This window comes from Rhinopithecus roxellana, chromosome 3 (assembly GCF_007565055.1).
Source record: "Rhinopithecus roxellana isolate Shanxi Qingling chromosome 3, ASM756505v1, whole genome shotgun sequence".
NCBI classification, from domain to species: Eukaryota; Metazoa; Chordata; class Mammalia; order Primates; family Cercopithecidae; genus Rhinopithecus; species Rhinopithecus roxellana.
Genome location: NC_044551.1, coordinates 40,260,139 through 40,286,294, shown reverse-complemented (window position 1 = coordinate 40,286,294; position 26,156 = coordinate 40,260,139). Strand labels below are relative to the sequence as shown.

The following is a 26,156-nucleotide window of genomic DNA, read 5'->3' as shown; positions in this document are numbered from 1 at the left end:
GGATCACCTGAGGTCAGAAGTTCAAGACTAGCCTGGCCAACATAGTGAAACGCTGTCTCTACTAAAAATACAAAAATTAGCCAAGCCTGGTGGTACATGCCTGGGATCCCAGCTACTTGGGAGGCTGAGGCAAGAGAATCCCTTGAACCTGGGAGGCAGAGGTTGCAGTGAGCTGAGATCGTGCCACTGTACTCCAGCCTGGGCAATAGAGTGAGATTCCGTCTCAAACAAACAAACAAACAAACAAAATTTATAGAGGGTATCACTATATTGCCCAGGCTGTTCTCGAACTCCTAGCCTCAAGCAATTCTCCCACCTTAGCCTCCCAAAGTTCTGGGATTACATGCATGAACCATTGAGCCTGGCTTCATTTTCTTGTATTAAAAAATGAGGGCCGAGCGCAGTGGCTCAAGACGCCTGTAATCCCAGCACTTTGGGAGGTCAAGGCAGGTGGATCACGAGGTCAGGAGATTGAGACCATCCTGGTTAACATGGTGAAACCCCTTTCCTACTAAAAATACAGAAAATTTGCCTGGGCGTGGTGGTGGGTGCTTGCAGTCCCAGCTACTCGGGAGGCTGAGGCAGGAAAATGGCATGAACCTGGGAAGCGGAGCTTGCAGTGCCAAGATAGCGCCACTGCATTCCAGCCTGGGCAACAGAGCATCTCAAAAAAAAAAAAAAAAAAAAGTATGCACTTGTTACTGTTATAATAAAAAATACTATTTTAATATGAAAAACTTCACTTTTAATATGTTTTTAAACACATGCATGAAACTATCATTAGTTTTTCATCATCAAGCCATGGGCAGTTCCGTGAAATCCTAAAGAAATGGACAATGACTGTGATTAATTAGGTAGAAAAGCAACATAAAGGGCAAAGATGGCTGAACTGTGAGCATGAGATCCAAACCCATAAAGTGATCCTGAACCAGTCATTTCTCCTTTCTGAGAGTTTCTCGTCTATATGTTGAAGAGTCGAACTCTCCAAAATTGACCCCAAATTTTAATGCTTACAATTGAAATTAATAACTTGGGGCCAGGCGTGGTGGCTCACGCTTGTAATCCCAGCATTTTGGGAGGCCTCGGCAGGCAGAACACTTGAGGCAAGGAGTTTGAGACCAGCCTGGACAACATAATGAGACCTTGTAAAAAAGAAATTTTTTAAAAATTAGCTGGGCATGGTAGCACGAGCCTGTTGTTCCAGCTACTCAGGAGGCAGAGGCAGAAGGATTGTTTGAGCCCAGGAGTTTGTCATTACAGTGAGCTATGATCATGCCACTGCACTCCAGCCTGGGTGACAGAGCAAGACACTGTCTCTAAAAATAAATAAAGTAGAAGAAAATAAAATGAAGAGCTTGGAGTGGTGGGTGGGAACTAGGAGGCAAGTCCTTTCCCTGGAGCCTCTGCTCTCAAGACGTCTTGCCTCCAGCCTCTTTAAGCCTCCTGGGAGAGCAGGTTCAGATTTCACATTTTCCCACTGCTGGATTTTTGGTTATGTGTTTGAAGTTCATGCCTGAGAAACTTGAGTAGCATGAGTTTGACAAAGTTGCCAATGAGATTTTTGGTGGTTGGCATACCAGTCAGGTTAGGTTTTGCTGAGATAATAAAAAGCATAAAAATCTCAGTGACTTAACACAAGAGAAGCTAAGTTTTTGCTCACACTACATGCCCAGAATGGGCAGGCAGAGGGCTCTGCGTCACAGAGAAGTTCCACATCATCATACAACACAGCCTTCTCAACATGATGGCTTTAGGATATGCTGCGCAAAGAAAAGGGAGTGTACAGAGAATAGTGTATAGGGCCTTAACTGCTTCCACTTGGAGGGGACACACATTAGGTCCACTCATATTTCATTGGCCAAAGCAAGTCACACAATCATGCCCAACTTTAAGAGGACAGGAAAGTGCAATGTGTGTGCAGAAGGAGAGGAGAATCAGAAATATTGGCAAATAGCATAATGTCTACCATAGTTAGCAATTAACAAGCAGCTACTACTTCTTGGGCAAGTTGGGTGACTCATCCTGATTTGCCTAGGATTTTCCCACTCTTAGCCCCGGAAGTCCCATGTCTCCAGAGACTCTTCAGTCCCAGGCATGTTGGGATGGTTGGTCACCCTATGGCCAAGGCATAGTCAAGGTGAAAGAGAAGACTCAGTTCTTGTTCTTGAATGAGTTATAATCTGGGGTGCTTTCGTTTGACATTTGATCTATACATAAGAAAAAATGGGAAACAATACGAAATAGGTTTTATAAAGCTAATACCAAGTTGTGTGCAGGAGGTATTGGTATTAAAGGGAGACAAGATACCAAGGTGGATGGGGATAGTCAAGGAGGACTTCATGGGGGAATACTACAGCCAAAGGATATTCATACCAAAAGGAATTCTAGAATATCAGGTTGGATTGGAATTTGATGCTTGGCTTCTACTGCTTGCAATTAAGAACACTGACTAATATAAATCTCTTGTTATAATTTCCTTTCTAGGCGCTTATGCAGCCTATGTTTATACTTTCAGTGATGAGGAAATCACTACCCATCTTTTCATATCTTGGGGGAGGGGAGAAGCAAGGAGGAGTGATTATAAGAGGGAAGAACAGCATGAGTCAAGTCAGATTAGGGCACGGAGGCTGGTGAGTTAGGCAAGGAGGGATTCATGTTGTGTGTAAAAGAACAAAAGTTGGTGGTGTGGGCTCTTGGCGGGGGGCATATTGGAAATAATACGAGGATTATTCTCAGCATCTTTCATGAGAAAAATATAATATACCATATGTAAAAAAATTTGCATAGAATTTCAGGCAGTTCAGGGACCCCACGTAGCCCATGCAGTGGGGCTGTGCTTGGATCCCAGGTGAAGAACCTCTCGGCTCAGTGGTCACTGAGTGGTCAGCTCGGTGGTCCCAATTACCCTGATTTGATCATTACACATTGTGTACATGTATGATATATCACATGTATGCCCAAAATATGCACAATTATTAAAGGTCTTTCTAGCCCTAAAGCTTTTTCTGTGTAGGTTCTTCTAATTGGGCCCAAATATTCCCCAAGTACATGTCCTCTGCCCAGAGTGACTTTCTTCACAATCCACCTCTGTGGGTTATAGTTCTATCCATACATCGAGGAGCGGTTCCAATGCTCTCTCCTTCCAAGAGCCTGGCAGCACTTGTTCTGTGGCTCTATGAGCACACGTGGCAGTTTTCCTCTGAGTTGTAGTTGTTTGTGTGCTCTGGGTTTCCTCCCTAATGGATGAAGGGCTATACAGCTCTGTCTCCTCCCTCCTCACCCCATCCCATCCCACTGAGAGACTGCTAGTTGCCTTACTCAACTTCCATTCTTCTCTCTTCTGTAATTACAGAATCCTGATCATTCTTTGGGCCGGCAAAGTACTGGGCTAACAGGCTACTTACGCAGCTTTCCTTGCACCTAGGGGTGGCCAGGGACATAGAAGGGGAAATTATGGGTTGAGGCTTCCAGGAAAACTTTTAATGAGAGGATGACTCAGCTGGAAGCAGGACTCCCCTATTTTGTGCTCCCCCTTTTCCTGCCTGGAATACAGACCGGATGGCTGAATCCTGGCAGCCATCTTATTACCCAGTGCCAAAATAAGGAAGGAGTCTTGATCTCTGATTAACTTATGGTGTCCCAATACCAGCCTTGATCAACTACTTCCAAACGTTTTCACATAATGAACAACAAATTAGTTTAAGCCAGTAGGGAAATTATAGTTAATAATAATTAATTATATTTTTCACAATAGCTGGAAGAGAATTGTAATGTTCCCAACACAAAGAAAAGATAGATGTTTGAGGGGATGAATATCCCAATTACCCTGATTTGATCATTGCACATTGTGTACATGTATGAAATAGCACATGTATCACATGTATACCCCGGATATGTACAACCATTATATATCAACTTACAAAAATTTTTTGAAATTTGTTTTAGCCAGTGCTGTTGAGATTTTATTACTTGCAGCAGAGTGCAATTTCTAGCCAATACATATGTCACTAATTAAGATTGGTTATATTAAATTTAATGAGAATAATTTACTCTTAGGGACACTCTGTAAAGCTCCAGCTTCAGTTCTGGAGATGGGAAATGAGGCTGTGTTGATTAAGGTTTCCTGGGTTTTCTGGATTCTGGATAGAAAGGTTGGTTTTGGCCAGGCACGGTGGCTCATGCTTGTAATCCCAGCCCTTTGGGAGGCTGAGGCAAGTGGATCACTAGAGGTCAGGAGTTCAAGACCAGCCTGGCCAACATGGCAAAACCCTGTCTCTACCAAAAATACAAAAATTAGCCAGGCATGGTGGCATGCACCTGTAATCCCAGCTACTCGGGAGGCTGAGGCATGAGAATCTTTTGAACACAGGAGGCGGAGGTTGCAGGGACTAAGATTGTACCTCTGCACCCCAGCCTAAAAAGAAAGGTTGGTTTTGACAGGCTCCTCTTGGAATATACTTGAAGAATGAGAACACCTAAAATTGTTGAGTCCTTAGAGTTCTATTGGAGTATTTCTCAAGGTATGGGTAGGCTCATTTGCTTCAGAAGCATCAGGGATTGGTTAAAATGCAGTTTCTCGGAATTCTCTCTCTTTTCCCCATCCACTGAATCAGGACTGAGAGGACTGAGTCAGAGGAATCTTCACACTCAAGGTTGAGCTTTACTGCCCCAAAGCTTGTGTGGGTCTCCTTGCCAGGGAACTGAATTACTACATTGATTGGATTGGATTGTGTTGAATTAAATAAAAGGGTAAGTCCTTGGAAAGGAGAATTGAATCTGAGTAACACTACTTAGCAAGAAGCCATCCCTGCCTATTTTCCCAGGAGAGCTGTGGTTTGGGATTTGGGCTGCCTTGGGAGAGGCATCAAAAGATTCACTTTACCACTTTCTTTACCAAGAGTCAATTCATGTAAATCATGGACGCCCAGTGTTTTCTCTGTTCAGTGAGGTTCAGATAAAGATCCTTAAGGAGCTTGGATGGTAAGAGTAGGAGGAGCACAGAACATCACCTAGAAATACTCTCTCTCTCTTTTTTTTTTGAGACAAAGTCTCGCCCTGTTGCCCAGGCTGGAGTTCAGTAGTGCAATCATGGCTCACTACAGCCTGGACCTCTGGGGCTCAGGTGATCCTCCCACCTCAGCCTCCTGAGTAGCTGGGACTATGGGCATGTGCCACCATGCTTGGCTAATTTTTGTATATTTTTGTAGAGACAGGGTTTTGCCATATTGTCCAGGATTATCTCAAATTCCTGAGCTCAAGTGATGTTCTCGTCTTGGCCTCCCAAAGTGCTGGGATTACAGGTGTGAGCCACCATGTCCAGCTGCTTGGGAATATTCTCTAGGGGAAACTGCACATGCCCTCCTTAAGTGAGCTGTAGGGTCTGGAGGCCACTAGGAATGAACAGGAGTGAAGATTTCATTACATCAGTGACTCTCAAAATGTGGACCAGGGTTTAACAGCATCAGCATCTCTTGGGAAATTATTACAAAAGCATCAGACACCCTGAGTGTGGGCCTCAGCAATCTGTGTTTTAACATCTTCTCCCCATAATTGTGATGTGGGCTTATGTTTGAGAACCACTGCTTTAGACCTTCATGTCCTCCTCATGTCTGATAGATGTCTGGTAGACTTAAAGAAAATGCACACAGAGATGAGGGACAAAGTAGGGTCCAGGGCTCAGTGAGTTGAGGGGTAAGCACTATTTTCTAGGTTTGAGACATCCTTGGCAGCACTGGGTGTCTAGTGTCTAGACCACCCCTACCTGCATCCTTCATATGAAACATGGTGGACTGTTCCATGAGCCAGGCCCTGAGCCACCCCACATCTAGAGACCATAGGAGAATCCTTCCTTGCTTTGGAGATTCTGAGGCTCCCTTTTGGATACAGTCTTCTGATGAGCAGCGTGTTGATTTACATGTAATTGAGTGAGCAGGACTCCAACATTAGCTTGGGTCTTTCCAGGCTCATAGCAGAGTTGGGTATTCACTTATCTGGCTGCACACAGTCAGTAAACTCCCTACCCCTCTACCTTGCCTCCCCTGATATACATCTCATTAGGGGACTGTCTGCACCTTCTGCATATTCCCACTGATGTCATGCTCTCAATTGTATCCAATTGCAAACACATTAACTGTATAGGCTTGTTCAGTGGATCCTCATTTCCAGCAGCCCACTTCATTCTTTGATTTGAAAAGTGAATATTTTTCAACCTATATAACTTGCTATTTAATCATAACTTAAGCAACCCTTTTCCAACAGACAACTATGCCTTGACCCCTCCTTCTGGAAAACCTGGCATTTACTGGTCCTGGGTCCTGATGCATCTTCCTTGTCCTACCCTAGTGGGAGGGTCTTACCCACATAAAACAATGGGAATGACAGTTGGAGGATGGTGAGGTCAGCAACTGGGCTTTCCAGACTGAAAACTGGACCACATGAGTTAGCAAAGAAATTTTGTGACTTATGTATATTTTTATTGATCTGATTCTATTCATGCATTACTGTTTGCCAAAATATTGGAATTTCTGGGACATGTAGAGGGATAAGGAGATAGAATAATATTTGTAAACAGGAGTGGCCCAGAACATATGGGAGATATACCTAGGTCTGCAGGTTAAAACCCAAATGTCTATAGGGCTAGGTAGGTACCTAAATTAGAAAAAGGCTAGTATAAGTTGGGGACGGGTGCAAACTGGGGGCCATATACCCATCCAAAAGGAGCACAGGTGGCTGCACTGCAGTAGATTGGTGTTAGAAGGAAATGGAGGCCCTGATTGGCCTGACCTTCTAATTTTCTAAGTGAAACTGAAAATCTTTTCTTTCTTTTTAAGAGATAGGGTTTTGATGTGTTGCCCAGGCTAGAGTGCAGTGGTTATTCACAGGCAAGATCTTGGTGTACTGCAGCCTCAAACTCCAGGGCTCAAGTGATCTTCTGCCTCAGCCTCCCAAGTAGCTGGGACTCTAGGTACATACCACCATGCCCATTATTTTTATTTTTGGCAAGGTCTCGCTTTGTTGCCCAAGCTGGAGTGCAGTGGCACAATAATGGCTCACTGCAATCTCAACCTGCTAGGCTCAAGCGATCCTCTCATCTCAGCTTCCTGAGTAGCTGGAACTACAGGTGCATGCTACCACGCCCAGATAATTTTTGTATTTTTTGTAGAGATATGGTTTCGTCATGTTGGCCAGGCTGGTCTCGAACTCCTGGGCTCAAACGATCCTCCTGTCTCAGCCTTCTAAAGTGCTGGAATTACACGTGTGAGCCACTGTGTCCAGCAACCCCCACTCCTTTTTAATGTAAAATCTTTCTCTTTTACACAAACACAAGCACACAAATCACCATGTAAGCTAAACAAAATATTTGCAGGAGGTTACATCGCCTGTATTCCAGGTAGACAAACAATGCAACAAGGGTTATGGAAAAATACCATGGAAGCAAAAGCAGTGATTAACTCTGCCTGGGAGAGTGAAGGTTGGGGCAGGCTTCTCCAAGGATGTGATATCTGAGCTGAGCTGTGTAGATTAAGCAGGGGTTCTGCTTGTCCACAAAGTGGGAAGAACATTTTATGCCCAGTATGGCACTCTCAGGGGGGGCCTCAGAGGCTCAGTGCAGCTGGAATGCTGGGGGAATGCAGGGAGTGAGGAAGATACAGATAGGCAGAGGCCTTGAAGGCCTGGCCAAGACATTTTTCCTTTATCCTGTAGGAGTGGGAGTGGTGTGGTCAGATTGGTGGTATCCAAGGTCACTCTGGGGCTCACGTGGAAAATCGGAGAGGAAACGCTGTCCTGGAGCAGTCGAGCATCTACTGGAATGGTTCATGAGAGTGTGGGTGAGGATCCCAAAGGCACTTTGGTGCAAAATGATTGCAGCCTTGAGGTCCAGCTTGGGCCCTGTTCTCACAGAGCTCCCGGACTGATATAATAAGGTAACTACGGTGCGCAGCAGTGTGGGGCGCCTTTGGGTAGGCGGAGAGCAGTTTCCTTTACTCTTAGCCGGGGAGGCAGCAGCTAGCGGCCGGCCGGCAGTGTTGTGGTTACCAGGGCCTTGGGTTACAACACATGTTTGTTTTTTAAAAACGTTGTGATACCTTTTAAATCAGAGCCCTGGACAGGATCCAAGGACAGTAGCAAGGACCAGCCCCCACGGTGCTTCTTAAAGAAGCAGCTGCAGAGAGAGGGAGGGAACCTTGGGAACCTGGATTTCTGGGGGAGCCCAAGTTCAGGCAGGGCTTGGAAGCTGGACAAGGCTGGATGCAGCCTCCAGTTCACCCCACGCCTCCTCTTTCTTCCTCAAGTCGCTTTTGGGTCAGGAGCACTTGGAGAAGATGAACAGTCTTCCAAGCTGTCTTGGAAAGCTACCAGTGGTAGCTTTCCAGGAATGTAGAGTCCAGCTCCTCAAAAGAAAGGAAGACCAGGCGGGGCGTGGTGGCTCACACCTGTAATCCCAGCACTTTGGGAGGCCGAGGGAGGTGGATCACGACATCAGGAGTTCAGGACCAGCCTAGCCAAGATGGTGAAACCCCGTCTCTACTAAAACTACAAAAATTAGCTGGGTGCGGTGGCAGGCGCCTGTAATCCCGGCTACTCAGGAGGTTGAGGCAGGAGAATTGCTTGAACCTGGGTGGCAGAGGTTGCAGTGAGCTGAGATCATGCCACTGTAATCTAGTCTGCGCGACAGAGCAAGACTCTGTCTGAAAAAGAAAGAAGGAAGGAAGGAAGGAAGGAAGGAAGGAAGGAAGGAAGGAAGGAAGGAAGGAAGGAAGGAAGGAAAGAAGGAAGAAGGAAGGAGGGAAGGAAGGGAGGGAAGGCCTTCCAACTGGTCAAAGATTCAGGAGTCTGGCTTGACAGGGAGTGAGTGCCCCACTGAGGGAGGTATTCAAGCAGAAGCTAACATTGGTCAAGTGTGTTGGAGAAAGCATACAAAGGTCTGCTGGAGGAGGGGTCTGGAGGGAATAGACTCAGATTTGATTGAGACTGGAAGAGATCTTCTTTGTAGTCCCTTTTCAGAAGCAAAAGTTATTCTTTTCTTTCTTTTTCTTTTTCTTTTTTTTTTTTTTTTTGAGATGGAGTCTTGCTCTGTCGCCAGGCTGGAGTGCAGTGGTGTGATCTCGGCTTACTGTAGCCTCTGCCCCCTGGGTTCAAGCGATTCTCCTGCCTCAGCCTCCCGAGTAGCTGGAACTACAGGTGGGCACCACCACACCAGGCTAATTTTTGTATTTTTAGTAGAAACAGGTTTCACCATGTTGGCCAGGATGGTCTCAATGTCCTGACCTCATGATCCTCCCGCCTCAGCCTCCCAAAGTGCTAGGATTACAGGCATGAGCCACTGTGTCTGACCAAAAGTTATTCTTTAAAGGAGTCAAGATTAGGTAGGGATTCAAGAGACTTTCACTCTTGTGCAGTGTTGGTGAGAATGTAAATGGTACAGCCACTGTGGAAAACAGTATGGAGATTTCTGAAAAAATAAAAAACAGAATTACCGTATGATCCAGTTATCCCATGAAAAGAGGTCTACTCTCCTGTGTTAATTACAGCATTATTCACTAAAGCCAAAATATAGAAACAATGCCCGTCAACAGAAGAATGAGTAAAGAGAATATGGTGTACACATATAACACCCTCAAGCCAGGTGCAGTGGCTCACACCTGTAATTCCAGCATTTTGGGAGGCCGAGGCAGGTGGATTACCTGAGGTCAACAGTTTGAGACCAGCCTGGTCAACATGGTGAAACCTCGTCTCTACTAAAAATGCAAAAATTAACCGGGTGTGGTGGCATGGGCCTGTAATCCCAGCTACCCAGGAGGCTGAGGCAGGAGAATTGCTGGAAACTGGGAGGTGGAGGCTGCAGTGAGCTGAGATTACACCACTGCACTTGAGCCTGGGAGACAGAGCGAGACTCTGTCTCAAAAAAAAAAAAAAAAAAAAAAAAGAAAGAGAGAGAGAAAAGAAAAGATTCAAATAAAAAGAAAGAGTATTCAGCCTTAAAAAGAAGGAAATCCTGCCTTTTGTGACAACACGGATGAACCTGGAGGACATTATGCTAAGTGAAATGAGCTAGTCATGATGCCGTTTATAAGAAATATCTAAAATCATCAAACTCATAGAAGCAGAGAATTGGATGGTGGTGGTGGTTGTCAGGAGCTGATTGGGGAGGGTACCGGGGAGTTGTTGCTCAGTGGGTATAAAGTTTCTGTTATGCAAGATGAATAAGTGCTAGACATCTGCTGTACAAGAGAGTGCCTGTGGTTAATAATACTTTATTACACACTTAAGAATTTAAGATGGTAGATCTCATGTTAAGTGTTCTTGCCATAAAAAAAAAAAAAAATGAAAACAAACAAAAAAACAAAGGGGCACAGGAAACTTTTGGAAGTGATGGATATGTCTATTACCTTCATTGTGGTGACGATTTCATGGGTGTATGCATATGTCCAAACTCATCAAATTGTTCATATTAACTATGTGCAGTGTTTTTGTGTTTTGATTATATCTCAATAAAGCTGTTTTTTAAAAAATAGAGACTTCCATTCTGATGCTTGGTTTGCTATTGACTTGCACTGTGACTCTGGATAATTCACACCCATTCATATTCCCCACCCCACTCTTTGCTCAATTCCTGGCTTCCAGTAAGCCCTGCAAAGATTTGTTGAACAAATGGGTGAATGAGTGAATTAGTTGGACTGAGTATGAAGTTGACATTCACAATTGTGCATGTATGAGTAATTTCGTTTTTTTTGCGGGGGGGTAAAGGTCTATATCTTGAATTGCCATCACCATTATTTATTGAGAAATTACTATGATATGCTAAGGGCTTCATATACTTATCACATTTAATCATCAGAACCCGGAAGGGAGACCAGACGGGCTACCACTTCCACTGTATTAATGAGGAAGCTCAGGTTTGGGGAGGGCAAGTCTCTTGCTTAGGGTCCTACTCTGGGATTTGAACCTAGGTCTACCAGACTCCACACCGGAGCTCTAAAGCCCAATGGTAAATTACTTCAGCTTCTCAAAGAGATCTGTGACCCCAGAAGGGTGAAGAGAAAATGCCCTACTGCACTAGATTCTAATCATCCGACAGACTTTGGGGGAACGGGTCGGGTGGTTGCTGGGGCGGGAATGGAGGAGAAAGCAAGTAAGCAGGAGCACAGGAGGGCAGAGGCCGAGCCAGTAAGGGCTGCTATTTACAGTAGCCCCAGAGCCCCCAGAGAGGATGATAAGGGGGCGGACTGGGAAGAGCCTTTGTAAGAAGAGCCAGGGAGCGGGAGGGTGCAGTCTCCTCCCAGGGGCCCTGCTGCCTCCAGCTCACCCTGTCGCCTGATGTCTAAATAAGGCGCAGAGACACACTCCCAGCAGCTAAAAATAAACTTCCGCTCCCCCTCCTGCCCTTGGGCTCTGGCGACCTCCCCAGCCCCATCGGGGCTCTCCCTTGGCCCGACCGGCTCCCCCTTGGCCCCGAGGCAAGCCCTCGCCCGAGCTATAGAATCATCTCCCGGGAACCCCGACTGCAAGAACATCTGGACCAGAAGGCAGGGGGCGTGGGTTTCACACTTGGCTCTGCATTGACAAACCTGGGCAAATCTCTTTTCTTCTCTGGACCTCAGTCTCCCCACATGTAAAATGAAGGCATTAGAATAGTGACTTAAAGCTCTAGCATTTTTGAATGAAGCCAAGATCCCACACTCTGGGGTCACATTTCACCAGAGTTTGCCCACAGGAGTTTTGTAGATTCGGCAGATCCATGCAGATTGTTTTTGTTTTTGTTTTTGCTTTAGACGGAGTCTCTCTCTCTGTCACCCAGGCTGGAGTGCAGTGGCACGATCTCGGCGCACTGCAACCCCCGCCTCCCAGGTTCAAGCAATTCTCCTGCCTCAGCCTCCTGAGTATCTGGGATTACAGGTGCCCGCCACCACCCCCAGCTAATTTTTTATGCTTTTTGGTAGAGATGGGGTTTCGCCATTTGGCCAGGCTGGTCTCAGACTCCTGACCTCAAGTGATCCACCGGACTCGGCCTCCCGAAGTGCTAGATTACAGGTGTAAGCGACCACACCCACCTCCACGTAGAGTTTTTTGTTTGTTTTTGTTTTCATAAATATCGGAATTATCTGGCCTCCATTAAATATCTGGAGAGTTCACATGGAAGTGGATTTCCAGCTTCTCTTGAAAAATCTGGCCACATTTGGCCAGCGTGTGAGCCTGATACATGAGCAACAATGAGCCTGAGTTGGGTAGCGGCCGCCCCCTCTTGGCGACATGGGTGTGCTACAGGTGGTTGGAGGCATTCTTAACGTTTCTTCCAGCCCTGCAGTCAATGGTGTGTGAGGCGCTGGGAGCGATTGCAGTGAGTATTCTGAGTTCAGGCAGATTCTGTTTGCATCCCAGAGCCCGGGACACTGGTATTGCTCTGCCTGGCAAATGTTTGCTGAATTAGCCAGCTAATGGAATGCTTTGGAAACTGTAAAGGACCCATGATGATGGTGCCCCCTGCCTGAAATTTGGTGCCAGAGCACTGCTATTCCCTGTACTGGAATCCAGGCTCCAAGCCCTAAGGGACAAGGTCCTCATACCCTCACCCCAAACCCAACCCCATCCCTCCTTGGGAGGCATTAGACAATTAAGACTCTTTTGGGTACTGCCTGGGCCTTCCAAGACATCGGTGGGATTATCCTTCATTGGAAAACTGCTGGCACAAACAGCCAGGGTCTGCTAAACTCAAATAATTCTTGACAGCCACTTTGGAGGGACAAAAGGAAGAGGGTAGGAGGAGAGGTAGGAATAGTAGAGCAGAACTGTTTAGAGAACAGATTTCTGGTCAGCCTGCTTGGATTCACACACCTTCTCTTGGGCAACTCATCTGAGATAAACACTTCACTGAATTAAAGAGTACTGAATTTGGGCGGGGTACTGTGGCTCGTGCTTGTTATCCCCTTCTCTACTAAAAATACAAAAATTAGCTGGGCGTGGTGGTGGGCACCTGTAATCCCAGCTACCAGGGAGGCTGAGGCAGGAGAATTGCTTGAATGTGGGGAGGGGGGGTGAGGGCAGAGGTTGCAGTGAGCTGAGATCACGCCACTTCACTCCAGCCTGGGCGAAAGAGCAAAACTCTGTCTCAAACCAACAATAAAAAAAAAGAGCACTGAATTTGGACTGGTCCTCAGACATCACAGAATGAACCTATTTCAACATACAGTGTTGAGTGATAGGGCATAAGGAAGAGAATCTAGGAAGAACTGAGGCTCTGTCCTTCCTGTCCTGTTTCAGTAAGGAGAAGGGGTGGGGAAAGTTCCCCAGGCACCTTCCTTAGGAGGAAATAGTTGGCTCCATCTGTATCCTACTCCTACCACCCAATGGTGGAGAAAGCCAGTCTAATCTAGACCCTAACTATTCAAACCCTGGGGCTCAGACCAGCTGCTTTGGTATCATGGGGAGCTAGTTAGAAATGCAAATTCTCAGACTCCACTCCAGACTTGCTGAATCATAATCTGCATTTTAGTGAGATCTCAAATATTTTGCATGCATGTTACTGTTAGGGAGGCCTTTAGAACAGTGGTTCTCAATATCAGCAGCATATTGGAATCCTCTGGGGGACTTTAAAAAAATGTTAGTACGTAGGTCCCAACCTGGTGTGCAACCTAGGCCTGGGGAGGGTCTCAAGCACCCTGATGACTCCAATGTGTAGCCAGCATTGATCATCACAGCTCTAGAAAAAAGCTCTAATGAGATGAAAATCTTTGGGAATCAAAGCGATGCCTGCCTACACAGAAGCCACCCATCTTGGGGCCTCAGACTGAGGCTGGTGAGGACGCTGCTCCCAAGCCTGCCTTCCATAGCCCTCCCCAGCCTGCTTGACATCCCTGCTCCCCATTGTCCAGCCTCTAAGTGCTCTCCAGATTCAGACTGGTGAGGTGAGAAGGGGATGGTTCTCTTATCAGCTCTGCAATCTTGCCCAAAGGTGTGGCCCTGAGCTGGGAGACTGGAAACCTGAATACTTACCCTAGCTCTGCTGTGTGGTCTTGGGCAAGGTAATTTCTGTCTCTCACTAAGTTTCAGTTTCTTTTCCACTAAAATAACATCTAGTGTTCCTTTCATTTGTATACACATATATGTACAGAGACTTTCAAAGTTGAATGGGATTTTCTAGTTTGAACTTACCCTCTTACAAATGGGGAAACTGAGGCACAATAAGATTAAAGACTGCCTATAGTCAGAAACATCATCACCATTTAGAGAGAAATTTTGACCAATGAAAAATTATTCATTGTCTAGAACATACACTTCTACATTCCTGTGAACCCTGAAAATCTGAGGTCTCAGTTAATTTAGAAAGTTTATTTTGCCAAGGTTGTGGACAAGTGCCTCAGGAAGTCCTGACAACATTTGTCCAAGGTGGTCAGGGCATAGCTTGGTTTTATACATTTTAGGGAGACATGAGACATCAATCAAAGTATTTAAGAAGTACATTAGTTCCATCCAGAAAGGTGGGGACAATCTGAAGTGGGGAGGGAACTTCCAGGTCACAGGCAGGTGACAGACAAATGGTTGCATTCTTCTGAGTTTCCAAAGGAGGCAGTCAGATATGCATTTATCTCAGTGAGTGGAGGGTGACTTTGAATAGAATGGGAGGCAGGTTGGCCCTAAGCAGTTCCCAGTTTGACTTTTCCCTTGAGCTTAGTGATTTGCGGGCCCCAAGATTTATTTTCCTTTCACATACCTATACAACCTGTTTCTGATTGTATCGGGGCACTGTGCCTTTTATTGCCCCGAAGTTATAGTTAGCTCATAACAATGAAAAATTATCTTTGCCTATATACATGTAAATTTTTGTCCCTTGGAGTTTAAATGGACTTCCTTCTCCCACTATGGAAGAGGCCAATTTTCCCTCCAATTTGCACATTTATTCCACTATTCCTGATCTATAAACGAATGTTGTTTGGATTTTCCTTGAACTGGTTATAATGTCTTACAGGTTCCCTCCCTCAGTGAGTTAAATACAATCTTTAACACCTGTTCATTTTATATGTGTGTGACAGTTAGGATATCTTCTTTTTGAAAATTATCTTTTAATAACAAGAATAGGCAAGATTTAAAACAAGGTGTCCTGACTACATGTGGGGTCGAACCCTCACAGAGACCAGGTGATACCAAAAATGGGAGCTGCATATGCTATAGGGGCTGTGGAGGCTGCAGGGCCTGGCCCCACCTAGAGGGTGGTGGCAGCACAGCTTCAATGAACCGTTGCCCTGGGGGAAAAAAGCTGGTGTTTCCAAATTGTCTGATTTTTCAGAAAAAGCTGGAAATCTACGGTTTAATGAGAAATCACTTTTTTTTTTTTGTTTTTTGAGATGGAGTCTCACTCTGTCTCCCAGACTGGAATACAATGGTGCAATCTTGGCTCACCACAACCTCCACCTCCCTGATTCAAACGATTCTCCTGTTTCAGCCTCCCGAGTAGCTAAGATTACAGGTTCCTGCCACCATGCCCAACTAATTTTTGTGTTTTAGTAGAGATGGGATTTCACCATATTAGCCAGGCTGGTCTCGAACTCCTGACCTCCTGATTCACCCGCCTCGGCCTCCCAAAGTGCTGGGATTACAGGCGTGAACCACCATGCCAGCCGAAATAATCTTTTAAAATTGTACATTAGCCATTAGCAATTAAGTGATATTTTCTTTTTTTTTTTTTTTTTTTTTTTTGAGACGGAGTCTCGCTCTGTCACCCAGGCTGGAGTGCAGTGGCCAGATCTCAGCTCACTGCAAGCTCCGCCTCCCGGGTTCACGTCATTCTCCTGCCTCAGCCTCCCGAGTAGCTGGGACTACAGGCGCCTGCCAGGTCGCCCGGCTAGTTTTTTTTGTATTTTTAGTAGAGACGGGGTTTCACCATGTTAGCCAGGATGGTCTTGATCTCCTGATCTCGTGATCCACCCGTCTCGGCCTCCCAAAGTGCTGGGATTACAGGCTTGAGCCACCGCGCCCGGCCATTAAGTGATATTTTCTAAGAAACACCATGGAGACCAACAAATCATGTTTGAGGCTGGCATCACCTATCTGTGACCTCTACATCTGACTCACATGACTGCCACACACATAGTTGAGGTGTAAGTGTTACTGATTAAGGGTGTCCAGGTTTTTGGCGTTTTGAACAAAGAATTGGACAAAATGCACAAACAAAGCACGGAAAGAATGAAGCAACAAAAGCAGAGATTTATTGAAAATGAAAGCACACTCCACAGGGTGGGAGGGGGCCCAAGCAAGTGGTTCAAGGGCCTGGTTACAGAATTTTCTGGGGTTTAAATGCCTTCTAGAGGTTTCCATTGGTTATGTGGTGTATGGCTAGAATGAAGAGGCTAAACTGAAGTTACCAAGTTATTTACTTGGTGTACACCCTATGTAAATGAAGAGGATGAAGTAAAGTTACAAAGTCATTTACCATGTAAATAAAGAGGATATTTCTTGTCATAGCTAAAGTGTTTCAGTTTGATTGAGTTCTAGGAAGTCTTTAGGTTCACTGCCTCGGGGCCCTTTTCTCCTGCCTCCTATGCACTTTTAATACTCAGAGCACACACACACACACACACACACCCCAGCCTTTAGGTATGTGGCTGGTCCCCAACAACACCCATACCCACCACACACAAGCATGGCTGGTAGGTTGTACACTGGGCCATATTATTTCAAGGCCCAGATCCTTGCTGTGAATAGTAAGCTGGCAATAATTTCCAGTTTTTATTTTACGTTTTTTTTTTTGAGACAGGGTCTTGCTCTGTTGCCCAGGCTGAAGTGCAGTGGCACAATCGCAGCTCACTGCAACGTCCACCTCCTGGGCTATGGCAATCCTCTCATCTCAGCCTCCTGAGTAACTTGAACTACAGATGTGCGCAGATACTTTTTTGTATTTTTTGTAGAGACAGGGTCTCACCGTGTTGCCCAGGCTGGTCTCAAACTCCTGGGCTCAAGTAAGCGAGCACCCACCTCTGCCTCCTAAAGTGCTGGGATCACAGGCATGAGCCACTGCACCCAGCCTAATTTCCAGTTTTCTAATCAATCACTCTTAGAAGGTGAGTGTTTTGTTTAATTTAATTTAATTTAGGAGAGCTAAATAATTAAACATGAGGCCAAAGTACATAAGAAAGTGGCAGTCTTTTATTTCAAATATGTGCACACTCTCGGGCGAGGTTCCCCAGTCCTCAGGTATGGGGCCAGGGAAGTTGCGCTGGTGCTCTCGGGTGAGGTTCTTCCGTCCACAAATGCGGGGCCGAAGAAGTCACACCGGTTCCTGCCAGCAGCGGACTTTTATGCATTGGTACTGGAAGGGGGAGGGCAGTGGGCGGGATAAGGGCGTGATAAGGGCGTGATAGGGGCGTCTCCATAGTCGTGGCCAGGTAAGTTTCGATCTCTTTGGATTGACGTCACCTGGCGCATGCTCGGTTGATCTGCATCTTCCCACGCGCGGGCTGCATTTTCCCGCGCGCGGGAAAGTTGGTGAGGAAGAACCCGGAAGCAACATGGATTGTGCTTTCTTGTTCACCTTCTTCCATCTTGTCCTTTGTCCCTCACCCAAACAGTGAGTTCTTCAAGAACAGAGGCCTTGCTTTTAATACTTGCCACTTCTATGTATGTGTGCACTTATTATATGTATGTCAGATACTTTACATCACTGTATGTCAACCTTGGCTGCATACTGTAGTCACCTGTTTTTTTTTTTTAAGTATCAATGATTAGGTCCCATCTGGAGAGATTTAGATGTCTAGACTGTGGCCTGGGGGTTGGAATTTTTAAAAGCTCCCAGAGGACTGCAATGTGAGGCCCTGGCTGGGAAGCATGGCCTGATGGTCTTGACCATGTTTAATTTTTCCATTGGCTCTTTCCCCAAGTGTTTCTCATTTCTCCCAGGGACAGTCAAAGCCCACCTTCTCGGAGAGTTCTTATCAGACCCCAAAAGGCAACTCACCCCAATTTGTGCTACTTTAATCTGATTTTTTTGTTATCTAGTATTATTACTTGATGCTATCATCTTGTTTCTTTCTTTCTTTGCTGATTGCCCTTTACTAAGATTCTAATCGTAGGGGGATGGGGTGTGCCTGTGGGGGTAGAGGCAGGGCCTTTATCTTGTTCAGTAGTTAAATCAATGAGTCAGTGAGTGAGTAGTTTGTCACTGAGAGGTAGTTTCATTATTATCATCTTGAATCTTCATTTTGCAAATGAGAAAACTGAGGTCGGAGAGGTTAAGGCCCTGCCCAAGTTCTCTCAGCAGGAGGTGGCAGGACCAGGGTGCACCTGGGGTCTACCTGACTGGGAACATGTCCCTTCCCTTCTTCCATCTTGTTTATGGCTTGGTTTCCAGTCACTGTGTCTGTGACCTTCCAAAATTTCATCCAAATTCCTTTATGTGGAGATACCAGGTACTCTTATCTGAAAGGAATATGCCACCGAGGTGGCTGGGAGAGTTAACCTTCCACTGCCTGAGGGTGTTGACCTCTTGTATGATGGTGGAGTGTGTCTGTATTTAGGAGTTGAAAGCAAGTGGGTGGCTGCTAGAAAGATAGACAAGGAATGATGCTGGAAGGGTCTGTGCAGCCCCTTCCTATTTCCCAGTGACTCTGCAGGGCACACCATGCTGGCATTGTGGTTACCCTGAGCAACCACCCAAACCTCCACCAAGAAGCAGAGCCACAGGGGTGTCTCTTACCCACATCCACCAAGAAGCAGAGCCACAGGGGTGTCTCTCACCCACATGTACCAAGGAGCGGAGCCACAGGGGCATCCATCACCTACACGCCCACCAAGGACCAGAGCCACGGGGGATTCTCTCATCTACACATGTACCAAGGAGCAGAGCTACATGAGCATCTCTCACCCACATCCACCAAGGAGCAGAGCCACAGCAGCATCTGTCACCCATATCCACCCGGAGCAGAGCCACGTGGCCATCTCTCATATAATCTGTAGGTTCAGCCTTAGGAGAAGTGATGTCTAGTTTCACTTCTTCTATGTACCACTGGGCAAGTCCTCTTCCTCATGGATCTCATGAAGAGGTTGTGTTACTGGTAGAGGGTCTTGACTGCAACTTGTCCAGATTCTTGGCATTTTGAACAAAGAAATGAACAAAACGCACAGCAAAGCAAGGAAAGAAAGAAGCAATGAAAGAATGCAGCTGGGTGCAGTGGCTCAAGTCTGAAATCCCAGTACTTTGGGAGGCTGAGGCGGGTGGATCACCTGAGGTCATGAGTTCAAGACTCAAGATCAGCCTGGCCAACTTGGCGAAACCCCGTCTCTACAAAAAATTTACAAAAAATTAGTGGGGCGTGGTGGTGAGTGCCTGTAATCTCAGCGACTTGGGAAGCTGAGGCAAGAGAATCACTTGAACCCAGGAAGTGGAGGTTGCAGTGAGTGGAGATGGCTCCACTGCACTCCAGCCTGGGCAACAGAGAGAGACTCCATCTCAAAAAAAAAAAAAAAAAAGAATGAAAGTGGGGATTTATTGAAAATGAAAGTACACTCCACAGTATGGGAGCAGCCTTAGCAGCAGCTCAAGGGCCCCCAATACAGAATCTTCTGGGGTCCAGACACCCTCTAGAGGTCTCCCATTGGCTACTTGGTGCTCCCTTCATGTAAATGAAGTGTTGGCCCACAATCAGTCTGATTGGTTGCTGAAGCAACCAATAGGAGGCTGAAACGTCAAAGGTCGCCCTCCTGTGCAAACATCTGATTGGTTGCATAAAGCAACCAGTTGGCAGGGCACAGTGACTCAAGCACTTGGGAGGCTGGAGACAGGCGGATCACCAGAGGCCAAGAGTTCGAGACCAGCCTGGTCATTTCTCTACTGAAAATATTTTAAAAATTAGCCAGGTGTGGTGGCAGGCACCTGTGATTCCAGCTACTTGGGAGGCTGAGGCAGGAGAATTGCTTAAAACCAGGAGGCAGAGGCTGCAGTGAACTGAGATCGTGCCATTGCACTCTAGCCTAGGTAACAGAGCAAGACTCCATCTCAAAAAAAAAAAAAAAAAAAAAAGGGCAACCAATCAGAGGTACTTTTGATTTCCCATCTGCTATACAGACAAGGTGAGGGTTTGCAAAGGGAGTAGCCTCTGGTCCTTTTGTTACTTAAGTGTGGAAAGTTAGAGTTTTCATTTCAATTTAGTTCTAGGAAGTCAGTGTGAAACAATCTTAGGTTCCCTGCCTCCAGACCCTGTTCTGTTGCCTCATCTCATCCCTGAGAGACGTGATACCCACAAATCTTTATGGAAGGCAGAGGGACTGACGGACTTTCTTCTGTAACTGCTTCATGCTGACTTGGGCGTAGTACCTATCTGTTGGAGATCACGGAACTCTCTCCCTACTCTGTCTGGTGGAGACAGGGTGGCTTCTTGATGGCCAGGGGTGGTGTCTTCACTTGAAACTGGCTGGAAACCTTGTTACATGATCATCTGAAGCTTGATAGTCTCTATGCGAGAGAAAATGAATTCAGTTAAAAGACTTAATGGGAACTTTGGGTGTGGATACCTATGCTGTCAGGAATGTTTGTTATAAAAATGAATAAAACATTCAGCTTAATTACTACAAAGGAAATGATTCCACCCATTTGGAAGAAGGCAATTAAACTGCAAAAATAAATGACTACTATTATCCAGCCTACAGTAATTATGCAACAAAGACACCAAGGAAAATTGGTAGGCATTTACTCATCTTTTGGCTGTCTTCTAAACAGGTACTTCAGGGCTTCTACAAGTTCACAAGTGTAGTGGCTGATGGAAACTTCAGGTTCCTGGTCCGGAGCTTCTGGTATTGCTGGTTTGATCCTTGAAAGATGTACCCAACTATCTAATCCTTGTACTTTGATGGCAGAAGGCATAGCCAGTATTACTGAACATGGTCCCTTCCATTTGGGTTGTAATTGTTGAACAGTTGATCCCTCCTTCTGTGTTTTAACAAGTACCTTATCTCCTGGCCTGATTTGGGGTTGCTGGTTAGTTGCCAGTATGGGGAGCCTTTGAATTCCACACTTTTGTAAAGCCTGCTGAAATTGTCCTAGGTTGACTAGGTATTTTACTAAACTGGCCATTTCTGGATCAGTAATTATTGGTTAAGAATGGCCTTCTGTATAACATTTCATTATATTCGCTTATATTAATTTTTGCTCTAGAGGTATTACGGATCCTTAAGAGGGCGATGGACAGTAAGCTGACCCGAGTTTCTGATGTTTCCTGACATAGCTTAGCTAACACCTGTTTTAGAGTTTGGTTACCCGTTTCTACTTTCCTGGAGGATTGAGGCCTCCATGCTGAATATAAATGGTATTTGATTCCAAGAACCTTAGCAACCGCTCAAGTTATTTGGAGATAAAGGACAGGACATTATCACTTTGGAGGCTCTGAGGTAACCCAAACTAGGGGATTATTTCTTTTAAGAGAATCTTTATAATCTCATTAGCCTTCTGTGTTCTGGTAAGATAAACTTCAACCCAACCAGTAAAGGTATCTACTAGTACTAACAAAAACTTGTATCCTCTGCAAGTTGGCATATAGGTGAAGTCTAATTGCCAGTCTCCCCCTGGAAACTTTCCTCTCCTCTGGACTGGTTCTATTAGAGGGGGCATTTTGTTTCCTGGGTTGTTAAGTGCACAGAGTAAGCAGGCTTCGCAGACCTGCATAGCCACTGAAGTTAGACCCAGTAAAGAGCTTGTTTACCATAATCAGAGTTGCATCCCTCCCAATATGGAAAGAGTCATGCAGGGCTTTTATAACTTTCTACTGGGCTGTCTGAGGGAGATATATTTTTGACCCCATATACCACCAGGATCCTTCTTTTTGTTCCCGTTGTTTCTTTATTAACTGTTCTTACTAACCAGTATTCCCCTGAAGAACAGGTAAGATGGGGGTATTGCAGGGAGAATTACAGGGTTTTAAGAGCCCATGGGTAAGTAATACCTCAACTATGGGTGCTAGGTCATTTCTCACTTCCTGCTTAATTGGGTATTATTTTTGATTGGGAAAATAGCTGGGGTCTTCAAGCTGTATTTTGACTGGCACTGCTGTTTTCGCCTTCCCTGGTTTTCTAGTATACAATGCCAGCAGGTTAACCTGTTTATTAATGTGGTCTTGGACATTGTCTGTATTTTTGGCTATTAGCAATTTCACTGGATGATGTTTAAATTGTAGCCGTGCCCTTATTTTAACCATAATCTTTCTTCCCAGCAGGGGGTTGGGTAGCTTGATACTACTAGGCATTCCTGTTGGAAGATTTGTTTCTTAAATTGACAAATCAAAGGAGGAGTAAAAAATCTGGTTTGTGGCTTCCCTTCCATTCTGACCAGGAGGAAAGTTTCCCTGCATAAGCAGTAAGGACAGAGTAATTTGCCCCTGCATCAAAACGAAACTGAATTTGGGTGCCCATGACATCCAGAGTTACTCGGGGCTCCCCAGTGGTAATTATGATGTTCCTGGACAGGGGCAGTGAGGAAGATCCCGGGCCCCTTCAGTCTTCATCTGATTCCTCCTTTCGCACTGCTAGAGTTTTGCCTAACCCAGCCCCTCCGTGGGAGCAAGGGCAGTCAATTCTCCAGTGCTAAGGTTCATGACTGGTGCCTTTGCACTGACAGCAGGGGCCTTGGGCGGGGAGGGGGGGCGGTATTTGGTATATTCCTTTGCCCAATGCCTGCTTTTCTTGCATTTGCAGGAAAACTTGCCTTTGCTGGCATTATCTTTACAGTCCTTCGGGTTTCTCTTAGACACTCTTTGGGCATTCAGGGCATCACCAACGATGGCTGCCATAATTTTGGCTTGCATCTTTCTTTACTCTGTTCTCTTTTTCCTTCCTCCAGGTCATGATTGTTATACACCATAAAGGCAGTATCAAGAAGCTGATTTTGATTAGTTTGTGGCCCCATCTGTAGCTTTTGGAGTTTACATCTAATGTCTGGGGCAGACTGGCTAATGAAATGCTGTGCCATTAATATTTTGCCTTTGGGAGAGGAAGGGTCCAGATTAGTATATATTTAAAGGCTTCCTCCAGCCTACCGTAAAACATGGCTGGATTTTCCTCCTTGCCTTGTGTAACCTCCCTTACTTTATCACAATTTACTCCGTTAGTTAATCCCTTTCTCATTCTTCCAAGGACAGCCTCAAGAAATTTAGCCCAGTGGTTCATTCCCATGGGGGCGTTATAGTCTCAATTAGGATCAGTAGTGGGAACTGTGTCTGGGCCTCAGTAATTGCCCTGAGAGTTTCAGGAGGATAATTCATCCACTTCCCTGCTGGCAGCCTCAAAGGTGTGTTCCTTTTCTGAGGGAGTGTCAACAGCTTGCTAGAATGAATTGACCCTCTCTCCACGAGAGAGATGAAAGGCTAAGGTCAAAGTCTGGAACCCATCTGCAAATTTCCTAGGATTCTCAGAACAACTTCCTAGCCTTTCCTTACATTGTTGTACATTAGTTATAGAGAAGGGGGCCTGCACTAGGACTGGCCCCTCAACTCCTGCTACTTCCCTAAGGTGTAGCAGGGTTGGAAGGAGAGTTGAATACGGGGTTCCCCTCTGAATGTGAGGGGGACTTAGTAGGGTCTCTGGTGTTGCTCCTGGGCTTTAGCCTCAGGAGCACTTGCAAGGGGCTATATGGGAGTAGTCACTGTTCACTCTGAGAGATAGGTGGCCCTTGTAAGAGAGGGCCATCTATAATGTGTAGTTCTCCCTTAGAACTTTCCTTTGTAGGGTGGGTTCTGGGAGTTTCACAGATTCTTAGGTTTTGGTATAGGGTCATGAAAGTCTGTACATACAAGATTTCTGGCCATTTGCCCTGCCTCTTGCAAAATAGGTCTAATTGCAAGATGATGTCATAATTAAGGCTACCATTGACTACCCATTTTTTCCAGGCTGGGCAGCTCATAATGGAGCCAAACAGTACTGCAGAAAAAAATTACATGTTTTCTCTTTAGATTGTCAGGGTCAAATTGATTCCAATGGTGGAGGATGTAGCCAAGTGGGCAATCAGGTGGAATAGGTGGAGAATTGCCCATAGTGGTCTGGAAAAGAGAAGAGGACTTTGAAAAGTGGAGGGCTCACCAGGTGACCCAAATTTTACCTGGGGCATTCCTACTATGAACTTTCCTTAAGGTTTTCCCATGCCACTTAAACCAACTCTTTAACTCTTTCAATTTAGGCAACAATAGATTCCCTTTCATGAATTACCCCCACTCCCCATGCACCACACAGACCACCTATGACACGCCTGGACCCTCTGACTCATATAACCTTTTTGCATAGCTGGGTGGATTTTCTGTCCTTAGCCAGTCGAGTAGGGGAAGGGAAGGGAAGGGAAGAATTTAGCACAAGAAAGTTTAAGTCACCTGAAACATGTGTGAGTTTGCCCTGAATGAGCTGCTGCTGCCAACCGAGACACAGGTAGGGATCAGGGACTATAATCAGAAAGGACAGAAAAGAGTCTTTCACCCTTCTGGGCAGGGCAGCCATCCCTGTTCACTCGTTGGCCTTCAGAGAACACTAGAGAGTGGCCCTGGCCAGTTCCCCTCAATTACCAAGGAGTTACTAGGAAACAACTAGTGAAAGACTGAAAAAGCAAAAAAGGAAAAGAACTCAGAAAAAGAAAGAAAGAAAGAAAAGGAATAGGACTCAGACAAATGAAAACAAGGAAAAAGACTCCTCACCCTAAACAGGCAGTGGTGGTCAAGTGCTTTGACATGGAAGCCTTTCAGTTTTACCAGACAGTGGTCCTGGCCAGAAACTTGCAGTTTCCTCTGTGCTTAGACGCTATCTACTGAGGGTTCCGAGTTGGAAAGGAAAAGAGAGAGGGAGAGAAAGATTCCCCTGCATTAAAAGGGAAAAGGAGAAAAATAAATTCCAAGCTTTGGGCCTACCTTCTCTCCTGGCTGGCTTGCCAAAATATGTTACCTGTAGAGGGTTTTGACTGAAGGTTGTCTAGGTTCTTGCGGTTTTTGAACAAAGAATTGGAGAAAACACACAGAAAAGCAAGGAGAAAATGGAGCAATGAAAGAACAAAAGCAAGGGTTTATTAAAAATGAAAGTACACTCCACAGTGTGGGGGCAGGCCAAGCAGCTGCTCAAGGGCCCAGATACAGAATCTTCTTGGGTCCAAATACGCCCTAGAGGTTTCCCATTGGCCACTTGGTGTTCACCTCATGTAAATGACATGGTGGCCCACAATCAGTCTGATTGGTTTATCAGAGGACAAAGTGAAGTTACAAAGGTCACACTCCTGTGCAAACATCTGATTGGTTGTGGAAAGCAACCAATCAGGATGAAGTGAAGTTACAAAGTTGCACTTCTATGCAATTTTAACACAGAAATTGAAATGTAGCATAGCAATTGAAGTGTGCTTTCAATTTCCCATCCGCTGCACAGAAAAGGTGGGTGTTTGCAAAGAGAGTAGCCTCTGGTCCTCTTGTTACTTAGCTGTGGAAAATTAGGGTTTTCCTTTCAATTTAGTTCTAGGAAGTCAGCGTGAAATGGTCTTAGGTTCCCTGTTTCCAGACTCTATTCTCCTACCTCAGTTGGGCTAGATGAAAGGGAAGAGTTGATCACAATGGGAGGATCATTAGGTAAAGTGTGGAGCTTAGTTAATAATAGTGTACCAATGTCATGCTCTCAGATTTTTTTTTTTTAATTAATTTTTTATTCTTTCGCCACCTCCTTGTCGCTGGCAGTTGAAAGGACCCCCACGCCTGGGGGTCCCAGTTATGCACAAGCACAAGCTCTGGGTCTGCAGCCTGAACCCCGGGCCAGGCCACAGGAGTCATACTCAACAATAGAGGGAACGAAGAGAACTTTGTACTATTTTTGCAACTTTTCTGTAAAGCTAAAATTAATTCCAAAATAAAAAGTTTACTTTAAAAAAGATGATCAGGTGAGTTTTAAATTCTACACATGCATTCATGTACTCAACAGATTGTCTATTATGCATCAGGCACTGGGTATAAATGGGTGCCTCAGTCATGATCCCGCCCCTTGTGGAGTTTACAATCTTGTGGTAAGTTGGCGGTACCAGTAACCCTGTTTTTTCTAAAAGCAAATCTCCAACTCGTGTATTAACCTGACAAAATCTTGGCTGTTGGGGTGTCTAAAAAGAAGTCTTGCTCCATCCCTTCCTAGCTGTGTGACCTTGGCGAGCTAACCTCACTGTGTATCAGTTT

General features: G+C 45.5%; 1 non-coding gene across 1 annotated transcript; it reads right to left on the bottom strand.

Annotated features, from left to right (window-relative positions):
* Positions 1–25,655: 25,655 nt before the first annotated feature.
* LOC115896702 lies at positions 25,656–25,770 on the bottom strand. Its single transcript, XR_004056604.1, has one exon. It is a non-coding gene; the product is annotated as a small nucleolar RNA SNORA76 (small nucleolar RNA).
* Between the last annotated feature and the right edge of the window lie 386 nt (positions 25,771–26,156).